Below are 16,092 nucleotides of genomic sequence, written 5' to 3'. Positions count from 1 at the left end.
TTTATCATAATCGATCATTTCCATAATTTTAATAGACCACAAGATTTCAGTTTATAAATATATGTACACTCGCAAGTGTATAAAACCGTTCTGCTTATGTTGAGGCCTCAGTAACCAACCTTAACAATAATATAATAAGTCATCTTCGCAAAGATGGGTATGTACACTCGCAAGTGTATAAATAATCCTCGAAGTACTAAACATCCGCCCACTAGCTCTTATGTCTAGTGCAGCCTACAGGATGTGGGTGTTAAGCCCGATAGATCTATCTTTAGAATTCGCGCTTACATGCTCTTATAACATGTAACTAAATTACCTAGCACATCAATCCGTAGAATATCATTTTTAATCACTTGTCTCTATTTCGTAAAGCATTTATAAAAGCAGCGCATGTATTCTCAGCCCAAAATTATATATTGCAAAAGCAATTAAAAAGGGATCAAATGAAACTCACAATACTGTATTTTGTAGTAAAAATACATATGACGGTATTGAACAACCGAACAATGCAGGGTTGGCCTCAGATTCACGAACCTATATCATTTGTATATTTATTAATATACATATTTGAAATCAAACAATTACATTTATGTGAATTTATTAGTTATATCATATTTATATTAGTAATATATATATGTTTCCTATATATACATTTTGTATATAAGAATATAAATTTTGTTATGTTATATGTATTAAATATATTTATATTTATATATATATATATATATATATATATATATATATATATATATATATATATTTATATATCATTTGTTTGCTGATGAAAATAGTAATTTTAATAATTTTAAAATAATATAAAATATGGTAATAATTATAATACTTTAGTTTTATAAGAAAAATAATAATATTAATAATTCTATTAGTGATAATAATAATGATATTAATGATAATAACTATAAAAATATTAATTTTACTGTTAATGATAGTTATGATAATGATGTTAGTAATTACATAATAATAATACTCATGATAATATGAATACTAATTCTTATAATCATGTTATTGGTAACAATAATAATAATTTTAATATTAATATTAATGATGGTAATAATATTTATAGTTGTGTTAATAATACTCAGTTTTATGATAATAATAATTGTAAATACGATGATAACACTAATTTTTAATGATAGTAATAATAATTGTAATCATAATAATAATAATAGTTACAATACTAATAATAATTAGAATACATAACAATAATAGCAATAATTAATAACAACAATAATAATAATAACAATCATAGTAATCATAATAATAATAAATATAATAATAATAATAATAATAATAATAATAATAATAATAATAATAATAATAATAATAATAATAATAATAATAATAATAATAATAATAATAATAATAATAATTAAGTAACTACCTCATAAGAAGCCTTAAAAAGAAAAACTGCCACGAACCGGACTCGAACCCCCGACCTCTCGAATACCCACCACTTGCCTAAACCATATGGGATGTGCCCGTTTTCTGTTTTGATTAACATTTCAATTGTATTTAACTCTTATTAACCTGGCTTCCTATTTCATCTTATATAATCAAAATCGTATTGATCCGTAATCAAACCCGGGATCAATCTTAGTAACAACAATTAATTCTATTGTTCCTAAAACTCTCAAACTAAATAGAAACAAATTTTAGTTTGTTTTAATTAGATTTTACAACAGAAACCAAATTTAAAGCTGCACAGTTGTGGAATAAATAAATAAATAATAAGAACTCCAAATTTGATTTTGAATTTGAGGACGTTTGAGACTATAACTCCAACATGAAAAAGTTTGCATTTCCCTTATAGAAGCTAACTGGACCAACAATTTAAACAGAACTATCAAAACAAATACGAATTTTGTGATGAACACTTTGGTTGACTTTTGAAAATAATAGTTTGACTCCAAAATTTGAATTCGATATAAAAAAATTGGAATTTGAAAGTTTGCAGAGAGTTTAAACAAAGGATTTCTAACATATCTGCATTTAAGGATTTTTAAATGGCATTTGGATTCGATGTATTTGAGATAATGACTAAGAACAGGGGACACGATCTGTGTTCATCAAATTAAACTTTGATTTTTGCTGTTTTTCTCTCAATTTACATTAGTGGAGTATTATATAAGCTTAGCAGATATAAATACAACTGGATTAACTCAATTAACGATTGTATTAAAGCTTGATTTCATCGACAGCTCAATATTCTCTCAGAAAGATAAATACAAAAGTGAAATCGACCTCTAACTGATTTTGGAATTTACCTGTGAATTGAGGTCGATTAGATTCTAGTTTAGAGATAGGAAGTGACGATTAACATAGTATGATTGATACTTGTAACAAATTTGTACGATTTTCTTGATTTCTATATTTTATATAATTAATAACTAATAAATATAATAATAATTATATTAATAAGAATAATAATAATAATACTAATAAAAATAATAATAATAATAATATCTTGTTACTGATAATAGAAATAATAATAATTCCAATAATATTAACAATACAATAATTTTATTAATATTAATAATAATAACATTAATAATAATAAGAATGATAATGATAATATTATTAATGATAATAATAAAAATAATAATTTTTAATGATAATAATATCTAATGATAATACAAGTAATAATTATGATATAACAAGTTTCATATCTACATATTTTACATTAGAAATAATAGTATTAATATTACAAATATCAATATTTAACATTAGCATTAAAGATTAATAATACTAATAAGAGTAATAATAATCTTATTATAACAACTATATTTTAACTTGTAATTACTTTTACTATATTAATATTACCATTTTATAATGTTTTGAATATTTAATATTTACACATTCTATATTCTATATAATATTATGTAATTGTATTTGCATATTAGTTACATCATGTACATATGAATACATAAATAATGTTTTATATATATAATCATTATATCTATTTACTATATTATATATCAAAAGTTTCAACACATACTATTTATACCTCTTATATACATGCATACTACAATAACAATAATTATGTATAGAAATCATATATATATATATATATATATATATATATATATATATATATATATATATATATATATATATATATATATATATATATATATATATAAAACTCATTTTACATTTCATTATATTATTTTTGTATCTTATTTTATATGTTTAATTCTAATGTTTATATTTTTATAATTTCAGGTCATTACATATATCTTTATTTATATATATGTACATATTTATTTTCAACAATTAATCATATATCATTTCAAACAATATATCAAATTAATATATATATATATATATATATATATATATATATATATATATATATATATATATATATATATATATATATATATATATATATGTATCTATTAATAAATAGTTGTTCGTGAATCGTCGGAAATAGTCACAGATTAACTGAATATATTAAAACAGTTCCGAAATTTTGAGACTCAATAGTACAGACTTTGCTTATCGTGTTGAAATCATATTAAGATTAGGTTTAAATTTGGTCGGAAATTTTCGGGTCGTCACAGTACCTACCCGTTAAAGAAATTTCGTTCCGAAATTTGAGTGAGGTGGTCATGGTTAACAATAAAAATGTTTTCATAACAAATATGAGTTGATAAATAATGTTTTATCATTATTGAGTAATACAGATAAAAAAATTTGATAATTCGAAGTGTATGAGTGAAGTTATCACAAAAGAGTGAATTGAAGAAATAAAGTTTCGCCATAACTTTTGACGTAGATAGGGTTGATTTCCGGAGTCAATTACATGCGATGATTAAGATCTGAATAAGATCTGATTTCCTCGGGATTAAGGAAATTAGGGTCTCTCTAATTAAATGCAGAAATCTGCCTTGATTTCTTTATCGGTTATTTCACTATAAATTAACTTCTCCCGTTCCATTATTTTTACCACTCCTATACTCAATTTTCAAATTCAAAAGATTGTGAAAATGCTTAATCCATTTCTGATCCTTGTCCTTATCTTTACTATTGCAACAATCATTATCCTTTTCCAACTTCCACCGGAGGAATCTGTTTTCTTCTACTTCGCCCTTGGGGTTATAGTGTTTTTAATTCTCTCGTGTCTTTATGTTGCGATAAACATTGACATACACGGTTTGTAATTTATGTGTTATAATCGGGCTTTATATCTTTTTTTTTATATATATTTCAGAGCTCCATGATTTTGTTTTTCCTTCCTGACTTTAAATCAAGCGAGTAATGGTCCAGAATTCTTGGGTATGTAATTTCGGATGAACATAACAAATATTCTAAGAGAGAGATTGTAATAACATGATCTTGATTGGTTAAATTACCAGAAATCACGGAAAGAGCTAGAACTATCAAGAAATACGTTCTTGATATAATTAGAGATCAATTAGAATGCAAGAGTCGTGTAACATGGTACGTGATGACGTTATGATCTGTGAATCATCACATCCTATTAGAAACTCAGCATGACTTACTATAATATAATCACGTTGATCAAATGTCATTATATTATACTAACTCATGCATCAATTTCCAACACTACTTCAAAATCATTCATAATTCAAATTCGAATTTTTCCGAATTTTAGAAACTAAAACAGTTTCTTTTACGATATAACATAGATAGAGCGGAGAGATAATTAATATTGGACAAGAATATTTATGAAAATATCTTCAGAAATATTGAGGATATTTATTTTGAAAGATACGATGATATCTTAGAATTTCTAATATTGATGAACGATGATGAAGATTGTCTGTAAAGGTTTAGAGTCAAGAGCAAGGTATTCATTAATGACTTCAGCAGATACTGAATCATTTGGATTCTTTGAAGGCAGGTTTAGTCTTTGTGATTTTTCCATAGCTTCCTTCATGTTTTGCTCAATTCGTTTATCAGTATCAAAACTTTTGAACTTTTTCAGTATGTCGCTCTTTATTATCAAACTTTTGACTGTTTAAACAGTCTTCAGTTTTCGCTGCTTCATCAGCTTTTTCAGAACTCGGAGATCTAATTCGTAAGCTAGAGTGCTTTTCAAAATTTCAGAGATTCTGAATTGAAATTCATCAGTCCAGAAGATATACGTTATAGATAGATATATAACTGTTGATGTAGGAACGCTGCGAGATTCAAAATACTGATTGCTGATTCTCGGTAATTGGTATGGCAATTCTCGTTATAAGGTGCGGATGAGTATATGATAGGGTTTTAATGAACGAATATAATGGTTCTTCAGAGAGACTTAAGCCGATGAGTAATGAATTTGCTGGTAAGCTTCTGCTAATGTGGTGAGATATAAATGGTTCTTCGGTAATGATGATGAAAGGCAAGCTTATAAATCAAGGTTATAATAAGACTAATCCGAATGAAAGTTAAAGTTGATTTGCTGGAGCTGTGACAAAATTGGCTACTTTGAAAAGGGATTGCAAAGTTATTTTCGATAATAACAACGCCAAAGAAGCTAGCACATATACATGTTAAACGTTTACTCAAGTTCAGAGTGTTTTCAGGTGCATAACTATATGCATCAATCTTTTCTTTCGTAGATGAAATGCGGTTGGTTCATCCTCTAGAGTGAGATGTTTTTAAGAATCATGAAAGGTTTGAACACAGATTGTAATCGTCAAGATACAATTGAGGTTTAAGATGAAATCAAGTGGCAAACTTGAAGAGTGGTTTAGTTTCATATGTTATAGTCAATATTTTAATTCATTTTATTTGTCCAATGTCATTAGTCCACAGCTAGTAGTCCACAATTAGTAGTTCAACAATTCATACATAGTTTAATATATAATATTCGAATTAATTAATACGTATCGTGACCCGTGTACATGTCTCAGACTCGATAACAACTCAAAGTATATATATTATTGTAGAATCAACCTCAACCCTGTATAGCTAACTCTATCATTACTGCATATAGAGTGTCTATGGTTATTCCAAATAATATATATAGATGCGTCGATATGATATGTCAAAACATTGTATACGTGTCCCGATATTTAAAGTGTGTAAAATAAATAACAGAAATTAAATGACGATAAATAAAATTGCGAGAATATAAATTGCGATAATTAAATTACGATGAATAAAGTGTAATTAGTTAGCTAGGAACAGTTAGCGTGGATTCTTAACAAAATTTCTCATAGTTAATTTGTTTGTTTCTAACAAATTTTATTTTGTCCAATGTTTTCTTCATTATGCCACTTGTTGGATTCTTGTAAATCAAAATCCAAATATGAAATTGGATGAAAATGATTATTCTGCGGTGAACGGATACGTATATCGGTGGTTGTAAATAGGATAGTAAATGACTGTTGAATCAGATTGAAAGAATGTACAGTGTAATTTATTAATGTGAAATCTAAATATTTCTCGGGTATTACCTACCCGTTAAAATATTTTAACCATTAACAGTTTGTATAAAAGAATTTTTAATTACAATCTTTATGAAAAAATATATACATATACATTTTTCTTCAGATGTAATCATGGATTTAATGAGTTAATGTGATGTTAAACTCATTTGGTTTACCGTTAGAAAAAGAATATATAATTTCTAGAACATTAGAGATTACATAATCGTCATGTCGTACGAAGATAAATGATGTAGAACGTCATGTAGAACGATGATTATGCTCGAGGTACAGAATGAGATGTTGAGGCGTGTGATGTTGAAACTTGGGTTGTTGGTGGTACTGGTGTTGTCGGTGCTGTTGCTGAAGCTGGTAGGTTTTGCACCACATTTTTCAAATTGATTACTCGAGCGCGAAGTTCGTTGACTTCTTCTATTATTCCGAGATGATTGTCGGTCGAAACGAGCGGATGAATAAGGTTTAGAATTTTAGATAGAATATAATCGTGGCGGGATACTCTGGAAATGAGTGTAAAAATGGTGTTTCGAATGGGTTTGCCGGTAAATGCTTCAGGTTCTTCATCAAGAGTGCAGGTTGGTGGATGGAAAGGATCGCCTTCTTCTCGTCTCCATTGGTTAAGTCGACTACGAACCCATCCCCAATTGAAGATGACTAGTTTGGTTGATTCATTTCATTTACACTGCTTTCAGAGCTTAGGTGAATATTCATGCTGGAATAGCTGTCGGAATAACTATCGGAATAGCTATCGGAATCTGAGGGACTCGAACTAGTTGAGGGATTCATCTCGTACGATCAGATGAAGGATTTTCGATAAGAAATAGATTATAGGATGTAGATTAGTACCCTGTAATACATAATTTACATATGCATATATAATACTAAAATCCCATAAGTTACGGAGGAATCTACGAAAGCTGTCAGGCAAAGGTAACAATAACAGATACGCTAAGATATGAATTTATCTATACACTGTCTATGCAATAGAGGCAGTAAGATGTGTCTAGACTTTAAGGATGATAAGCAAATAATTTTCGACACGAAATGATAAGCAAAACTTTTGACATGCAGACACGGTCGAAGTCCAGACCCACTAATGCATCTAAATAACTATCAGTTAGACACACTAATGCAAGACCTGGTTCGCTAAGACCACCGCTCTGATATCAACTTTCATGACCCGTCCTAATCCATCTGGACGAATACATTACATTTGGTTACATCGCGAGGTACTTGACCTCTATATGATACATTTTACAAACATTGCATTCGTTTTTAAAAGACAAACTTTCATTACATCGACAGTTGACGGCATGCATACCATTTCATAATATATACAACTATAACTGACTTAGTAATATTCTTGATGAACTCGACGACTCGAATGCAACGTCTTTTGAAATATGTCATGAATGACTCCAAGTAATATCTCTAATATGAGCAAATGCACAGCGGAAGATTTCTTTCATACCTGAGAATAAACATGCTTTAAAGTGTCAACCAAAAGGTTGGTGAATTCATTAGTTTATCATAATCGATCATTTCCATAATTTTAATAGACCACAAGATTTCAGTTTATAAATATATGTACACTCGCAAATGTATAAAACCATTCTGCTTATGTTGAGGCCTCAGTAACCAACCTTAACAATAATATAATAAGTCATCTTCGCAAAGATGGGTATGTACACTCGCAAGTGTATAAATAATCCTCGAAGTACTAAACATCTGCCCACTAGCTCTTATGTCTAGTGCAGCCTACAGGATGGGGGTGTTAAGCCCGATAGATCTATCTTTAGGATTCACGCTTACATGCTCTTATAACATGTAACTAAATTACCTAGCACATCAATCCGCAGAATATCATTTTTAATCACTTGTCTCTATTTCGTAAATCATTTATAAAAGAGGCGCATGTATTCTCAGCCCAAAATTATATATTGCAAAAGCAATTAAAAATGGAGCAAATGAAACTCACAATACTGTATTTTGTAGTAAAAATACATATGACGGTATTGAACAACTGAACAATGCAGGGTTAGCCTCGGATTCACGAACCTATATCATTTGTATATTTATTAATATACATATTTGAAATCAAACAATTACATTTATGTGAATTTATTAGTTATATCATATTTATATTAGTAATATGCATATGTTTCCTATATATACATTTTGTATATAAGAATATAAATTTTGTTATGTTATATGTATTAAATATATTTATATATATATTTATATATCATTTGTTTGTTGATGAAAATAGTAATTTTAATAATTTTAAAATAATATAAAATATGGTAATAATTATAATACTTTAGTTTTATAAGAAAAATAATAATATTAATAATTCTATTAGTGATAATAATAATGATATTAATGATAATAACTATAAAAATATTAATTTTACTGTTAATGATAGTTATGATAATGATGTTAGTAATTACATAATAATAATACTCATGATAATATGAATACTAATTCTTATAATCATGTTATTGGTAACAATAATAATAATTTTAACATTAATATTAATGATGGTAATAATATTGATAGTTGTGTTAATAATACTCAGTTTTATGATAATAATAATTGTAAATACGATGATAACACTAATTTTTAATGATAGTAATAATAATTGTAATCATAATAATAATAATAGTTACAATACTAATAATAATTAGAATACATAACAATAATAGAAATAATTAATAACAACAATAATAATAATAACAATCATAGTAATCATAATAATAATAAATATAATGATAATAATAATAATAATAATAATAATAATAATAATAATAATAATAATAATAATAATAATAATAATAATAATAATAATAATAATTAAGTAACTACCTCATAAGAAGCCTTAAAAAGAAAAACTGCCACGAACCGGACTCGAACCCCCGACCTCTCGAATACCCATCACTTGCCTAAACCATATGGGCTGTGCCCGTTTTCTGTTTTGATTAACATTTCAATTGTATTTAACTCTTATTAACCTGGCTTCCTATTTCATCTTCTATAATCAAAATCGTATTGATCCATAATCAAACCCAGGATCAATCTTAGTAACAACAATTAATTCTATTGTTCCTAAAACTCTCAAACTAAACAGAAACAAATTTTAGTTTGTTTTAATTAGATTTTACAACAGAAACCAAATTTAAAGCTGCACAGTCGTGGAAAAATAAATAAATAATAAGAACTCCAAATTTGATTTTGAATTTGAGGACGTTTGAGACTATAACTCCAACATGAAAAAGTTTGCATTTCCCTTATAGAAGCTAACTGGACCAACAATTTAAACAGTACTATCAAAACAAATACGAATTTTGTGATGAACACTTTGGTTGACTTTTGAAAATAATTGTTTGACTCCAAAATTTGAATTCGATATAAAAAAATTGGAACTTGAAAGTTTTCAGAGAGTTTAAACAAAGGATTTCTAACATATCTGCATTTAAGGAATTTTAAATGGCATTTGGATTCGATGTATTTGAGATAATGACTAAGAACAGGGGACTCGATCTGTGTTCATCAAATTAAACTTTGATTTTTGCTGTTTTTCTCTCAATTTACATTAGTGGAGTATTATATAAGCTTAGCAGATATAAATACAACTGGATTAACTCAATTAACGATTGTATTAAAGCTTGATTTCATTGACAGCTCAATATTCTCTCAGAAAGATAAATACAAAAGTGAAATCGACCTCTAACTGATTTTGGACTTTACCTGTGAATTGAGGTCGATTAGATTCTAGTTTAGAGATAGGAAGTGACGATTAACACAGTATGATTGATACTTGTAACAAATTTGTACGATTTTCTTGATTTCTATATTTTATATAATTAATAACTAATAAATATAATAATAATTATATTAATAATAATAATAATAATACTAATAAAAATAATAATAATAATAATATCTTGTTACTGATAATAGAAATAATAATAATTCCAATAATATTAACAATACAATAATTTTATTAATAATAATAATAATAACATTAATAATAATAAGAATGATAATGATAATATTATTAATGATAATAATAAAAATAATAATTTTTAATGATAATAATATCTAATGATAATACAAGTAATAATTATGATATAACAAGTTTCATATCTACATATTTTACATTAGAAATAATAATATTAATATTACAAATATCAATATTTAACATTAGCATTAAAGATTAATAATACTAATAAGAGTAATAATAATCTTATTATAACAACTATATTTTAACTTGTAATTACTTTTACTATATAAATATTACCATTTTATAATGCTTTGAATATTTAATATTTACACATTCTATATTCTATATAATATTATATAATTGTGTTTGCATATTAGTTACATCATGTACATATGAATACATAAATAATGTTTTATATATATAATCATTATATCTATTTACTATATTATATATCAAAAGTTTCAACACATACTATTTATACCTCTTATATACATGCATACTACAATAACAATAATTATATATATATATATATATATATATATATATATATATATATATATATATATATATATATATATATATATATATATATATATAAAACTTATTTTACATTTCATTATATTATTTTTTTATCTTATTTTATATGTTTAATTCTAATGTTTATATTTTTATAATTTCAGGTCATTACATATATTTTTATTTATATATATGTACATATTTATTTTCAACAATTAATCATATTACATTTCAAACAATATATCAAATTAATATATATATATATATATATATATATATTAATAAATAGTTGTTCGTGAATCATCGGGAATAGTCACAGATTAACTGAATATATTAAAACAGTTCCAAAATTTTGAAACTCAATAGTACAGACTTTGCATATCGTGTTGAAATCATATTAAGATTAGGTTTAAATTTGGTCAGAAATTTCCGGGTCATCACATTAGGTATATACCACTAACAACTACAGGAGGCACTAGAACACCACTGGTCTTGCTAATATCTAATAGTTTAGTTGTAAGTATTAAAATAATTAACAATTCTTTAATTCACTAATGTTGTTTTTTGTTTTATTTTGTGAATCAGGATACTAATATGGAATGGGCTAAATTTTGGGCATCACATTTCCCTTGAACAACTTATAAGAATGATCTGGATATTTTGACAGCCAAACATAAATAAATACATCATGTTAATAAAGTACCAGGTAGTGTCGTTGATCGAATTTTTGCTATGTATATGCTTAATTTTTTCTAAATTATCCAATAACTAATAAAGATATACACTGATACAGGGTTTTGAGAAATGATATGGAGAATTTTTATTTCGAAGGAAATATGAAGAAGAGTAGTCCACAAAGTGTCTTTGAATCCGATATTTTAATATGCATTTATCTTCCAAGTTCTCAACAGGGTATGTATTGAGGTATCTGTTTAGGACATTAGGGATTTGGGCTATTGATTTTAACTCTCTTTATTATGTATATGCAAATGCATAAAGAGATGCAAACCATACAATAGCCATATCCCTAATGTTCTCATCCAATTACCTTATAATTCATTTTCTTTCATATTTTATCTAAATGATGCAAATTTACTTGATGTTCTTTTATTGTGGAAAAATATTAATGGTGTAAAAAATTGTTTGATTTATAGTCAGAAGTGCAGTCTTAATTGCAGATGGGTTTGTCTACGTAAGTGTTTGCTTTTGACCAAATTTATATGTTTTTTATTTATTTTTTAATTTTTTTGGTTCAGTAGTTCACAAAATACCATTCTTCCTTCAACAGCTCCTTTAGGCTCAACATGTTCACAGTCGCCGACAACTCATGTTGCTATGCCGCCCTCTTCGCCTTCAAATACAAATGGTGCAACTCAGATAAATACGCTCAGAACAACATTTCCGTTATGTTATAGGAAGTTAATTCCTTTGGTTTCTACCACATTGTCTTTAGTAAACTGATTTAGTTATTATTCAAGCCCATTAATGCATGTCTATGTATAGTTTAATTACAATGTTAAGATTGACAACTGAGAGCTTGCGATCATTTTTCATATATATTATACATGTCATTTACTTAAAAGAAGTAATCAAATGTGTGGAAGTGATGTTATAGGAAGGTAATGATACTATAGATTTGGGATGAGGTTAGGTTGTCAAAGTTTAGATATGAAGTTGAACAACTTAAAGAACTATCAGTCTCAGTAGTTTTGATTTTAATTTTTATTTTATGTTCATTAGGATTTCCTTAACTCAATCTTATGTTCTTGGTTTTTAATTTTATAGATTAGTTTTGATATGTCTGTTCTCGATTTCAATCGGCCATTACAAGAGAAGAAGTTCTACTTCAGTTGTAAGTTTTCTTTTTTACCTCAATCGACTGTACAGTTAATTTTTAATATAATCAATTGCAAGTTCAATTATTGTATTATCTGAAATGAAAGGGGGTCAAACATATGAATTTCAAACATACGTTTTCTCCTAATAGATTTAAACACTTGATAGAGGAAACTTTAAACAAGTCGATTCATGTTTTATATCGATTGCTATGAATTATATGAGACTTGAGACTGGTAGTTCACTGGATACAAATCTGATGCAAGTCATCATGCTAATATATGCTAATTTAAGTGTCTACTAACCTAACATCTCTTTTATTGATTGCTCATGTGCTAGCTCATATTTATCAAATATTTATTTAAGTATTATACAAATTATGGTTTCGATAGTAGTCTTAATTTTTACTATCTGATATAATATTTCTATAGTTAATGGCGACTTCTCTGTTCTGAAGCCATTAGATTGTTGGTTGTCTCGACGTCTTCTCATACAATAAAGTGGAGACAATTAGTTTGGAATAATTGGGTCCCGTCAAAAGTTGCTATTTTCCATTGGCTTGCTTGCAAACAAAGTATTCCGGTAAGAGATGTCCTTTATCCAGAGGCATATTCTTTCTCTTAATCACTCACCTTTTTGTATTTGGTGTGAAGAGAAATCCGAAACATCCGAGCATCTTCTTCTTCATTGCCCGTGGCCCTTTAAAATTTGGTCCGCTCTCTTTCAATAGTGAAATATTAATTGGGTTATTCCGGGTTCAATGTTACATTTTTCGGCCGATTGGTATTAAGGTATGGGCATCGGTGATTGGAAATTATGGAGACTCATTGGGTCGGCTACTATTTGGGCTATTTGGTTAGCTCGCAACGATTTTATCTTCAATGGCAACTACTCGTGTTGGTCTTCTATTGTTCGACAAATCAAACTCAAAGTGTTCATTTGGGCTACTACTTTCAAGTTTTGTTATAGTCACCAATCCTACGTTTGGGATTCAAATCCCGGACTTTTGTGTCGTTCGGTTTAAGTTCATTGTAATAGGATTTTGCTTTTCTTTACTTTCATATCTTGTACTTTGTAATGGCTTTATTCATCATTTTGATGAAAAAACTTATTTAATATCAATGAAATGATTCTCTTCGCTGAAAAATAAAATTATATTATGCAGAGTATTTTTTTGTACCATAATAATGAGTGTTATAATAATGAATGTTGTTTTGTACTTGGTTGTATTTTCAGGCATTTGCACAACTAAGGAATTACATAACTTACATTTTACATGATTTTATGATTTTATTTTTTGCATTTTTGAAAAAAATAAGTAATCATTGTTGAGAAAGTTACTTTAACAACTTGTAAGCGATTGAACCATGTATGTGAATGTGTTTAATACAACTAATATATCAAAAACTCTTAGCATCCAACAACTTGCAAGCAATTGAACACTAAAACTAATATATAAAAATTTTCATGTGAAATCCCGCGAAGTCGCGGGTTATAAACTAGTTTAGCTATTATTAGAATAAATGCAAAGGTAAACTAAAATAAGATCACTTTCAACCGTGGATATGATGTCACGGGCAGTTTGGCCAAAAAGTGCAATCCGACTGTGATTTGATAATGTGAGTTTCTGACATTTTTTAATAGTTGTGTCAGTTTTTTTATATTAAATATTGGATATGGTGATGTGGTATATCTGATTGGAAATTGAGTAGGAAAAATAAATTAATAATAAAAAATATATATTTATTAAATTAGAAAAGTTATTGATTGGTTAAAAAGAAAACTGACAGATTTTTTTTACGTTGGTGGTCCGACTAACGCCAAAAACTGACGCCCGTTAGGGTCCATCATGTCATTTGACGGATGAGACTGGAGATGGGTTAAAACTGGTCCAAACATACGCTTCAGCTTGGCGGTGAATTTTTTATTCGTTCAAAACTTATGCACAGTTAGTTTTATCAATTTAATTAATTTTTTTTATATCAGCTTCATGTGTTGGCGTTAAAATTTAATACGTAGGAGTTATTTAATTAATTTGAAGTGATGGTTGTTAAATTATAGAAGACTTTAATACATATTAATGACAATTTCTGAATATGTCATTATGCTTTAATGGTTCTACTAAATATTCACTAAGGTTTCGTTCCCGAATTTTATTGTAAAGGAAAAGAAAGAAGAGAAGAGGACTAAAAGGAAAGGAAATGAAATCCTTCCAATTTGAAAGAAAAGTTTGGAAAGAAAATTAACTAAATTGATTTGACTTGATTTTTGGCTAAGTAACCAATTTGTCTGAGAAATACACTTAGAGGATTTTAGTTTGTAAATAGAGTGATATACTGGCATTTGAAAATTAGTTCCATGGCTTGGTTCCAGACACAACATAGTGACTTAGACAAACACCAAAATACTTAGGATTTTAAGTAACTTTAGATCGAACTAACTTAATTTTTCAAAAACTACAATAACCGCTATTATGAACTGTATGAACACGAATTGAATTTCCAGAAATTAATCCATATTTCGAATCAAATGAAATTCACTGATCAATCTCTTTTATGATTAATGAATAAAAAAACTCGAATTTATGCTCCAGCATACGCTAATTCACTAGAAAACAATTGAAGAACATGAAAATAATTGTCGAACATGAATACTAAGTTCTTTGAGTTAGTTGAAACTAAGGCTTAAACTAAAGCCTAATGATTGATTTATAACTTACATTGGAACAAATGAAACCTAACTCAGCCCTTAACAATACTTAATGCTCAAAATCTATCGACCTTTGACTTATTATGAAAAAAAAATCAAAGGATTCAAAATTGATATAAACCTTAATATAAATCGAATTAAATCTCGGTGAACTTTCACTATGATCTTTTTAAGCTACTAAAATGCTTGAATCGGTCAATTAACGTACCTTTTTTCACATCCAAACTAATTATGTTGACTTTATGTGTAAAATATAAAATCGAATGGATCACTGATATAAATTGAAATCAAAAAATGAAATGAATGTTTTTGATCGATTAGAATTTGTCTATTTAGCTCTGATAGCAACTGTAAACTATATAATCGAGTAATTCGTGTTTTGATGAATTTATGTATGAATAATACGTGTTAGTTGATCATGTACTTGTATAATTAATAATACATGTAATAAAATGCTAAGGATGTTGGAGCTAATCGATTCATTGTGTCCCACATCGGAAAGTGATACCTTAGCAATTGGTATCAAGAGCTAACGTGCGTCTTCACTAGGATCAAGATGTTCGTGGGATGAAACTAAACCGGGGTACAAGAAATCGGTATAACCGGGTG

Source organism: Rutidosis leptorrhynchoides, chromosome 9 (assembly GCF_046630445.1).
Source record: "Rutidosis leptorrhynchoides isolate AG116_Rl617_1_P2 chromosome 9, CSIRO_AGI_Rlap_v1, whole genome shotgun sequence".
Classification (NCBI taxonomy): Eukaryota; Viridiplantae; Streptophyta; class Magnoliopsida; order Asterales; family Asteraceae; genus Rutidosis; species Rutidosis leptorrhynchoides.
Note: the sequence above shows the minus strand (reverse complement) of the source record.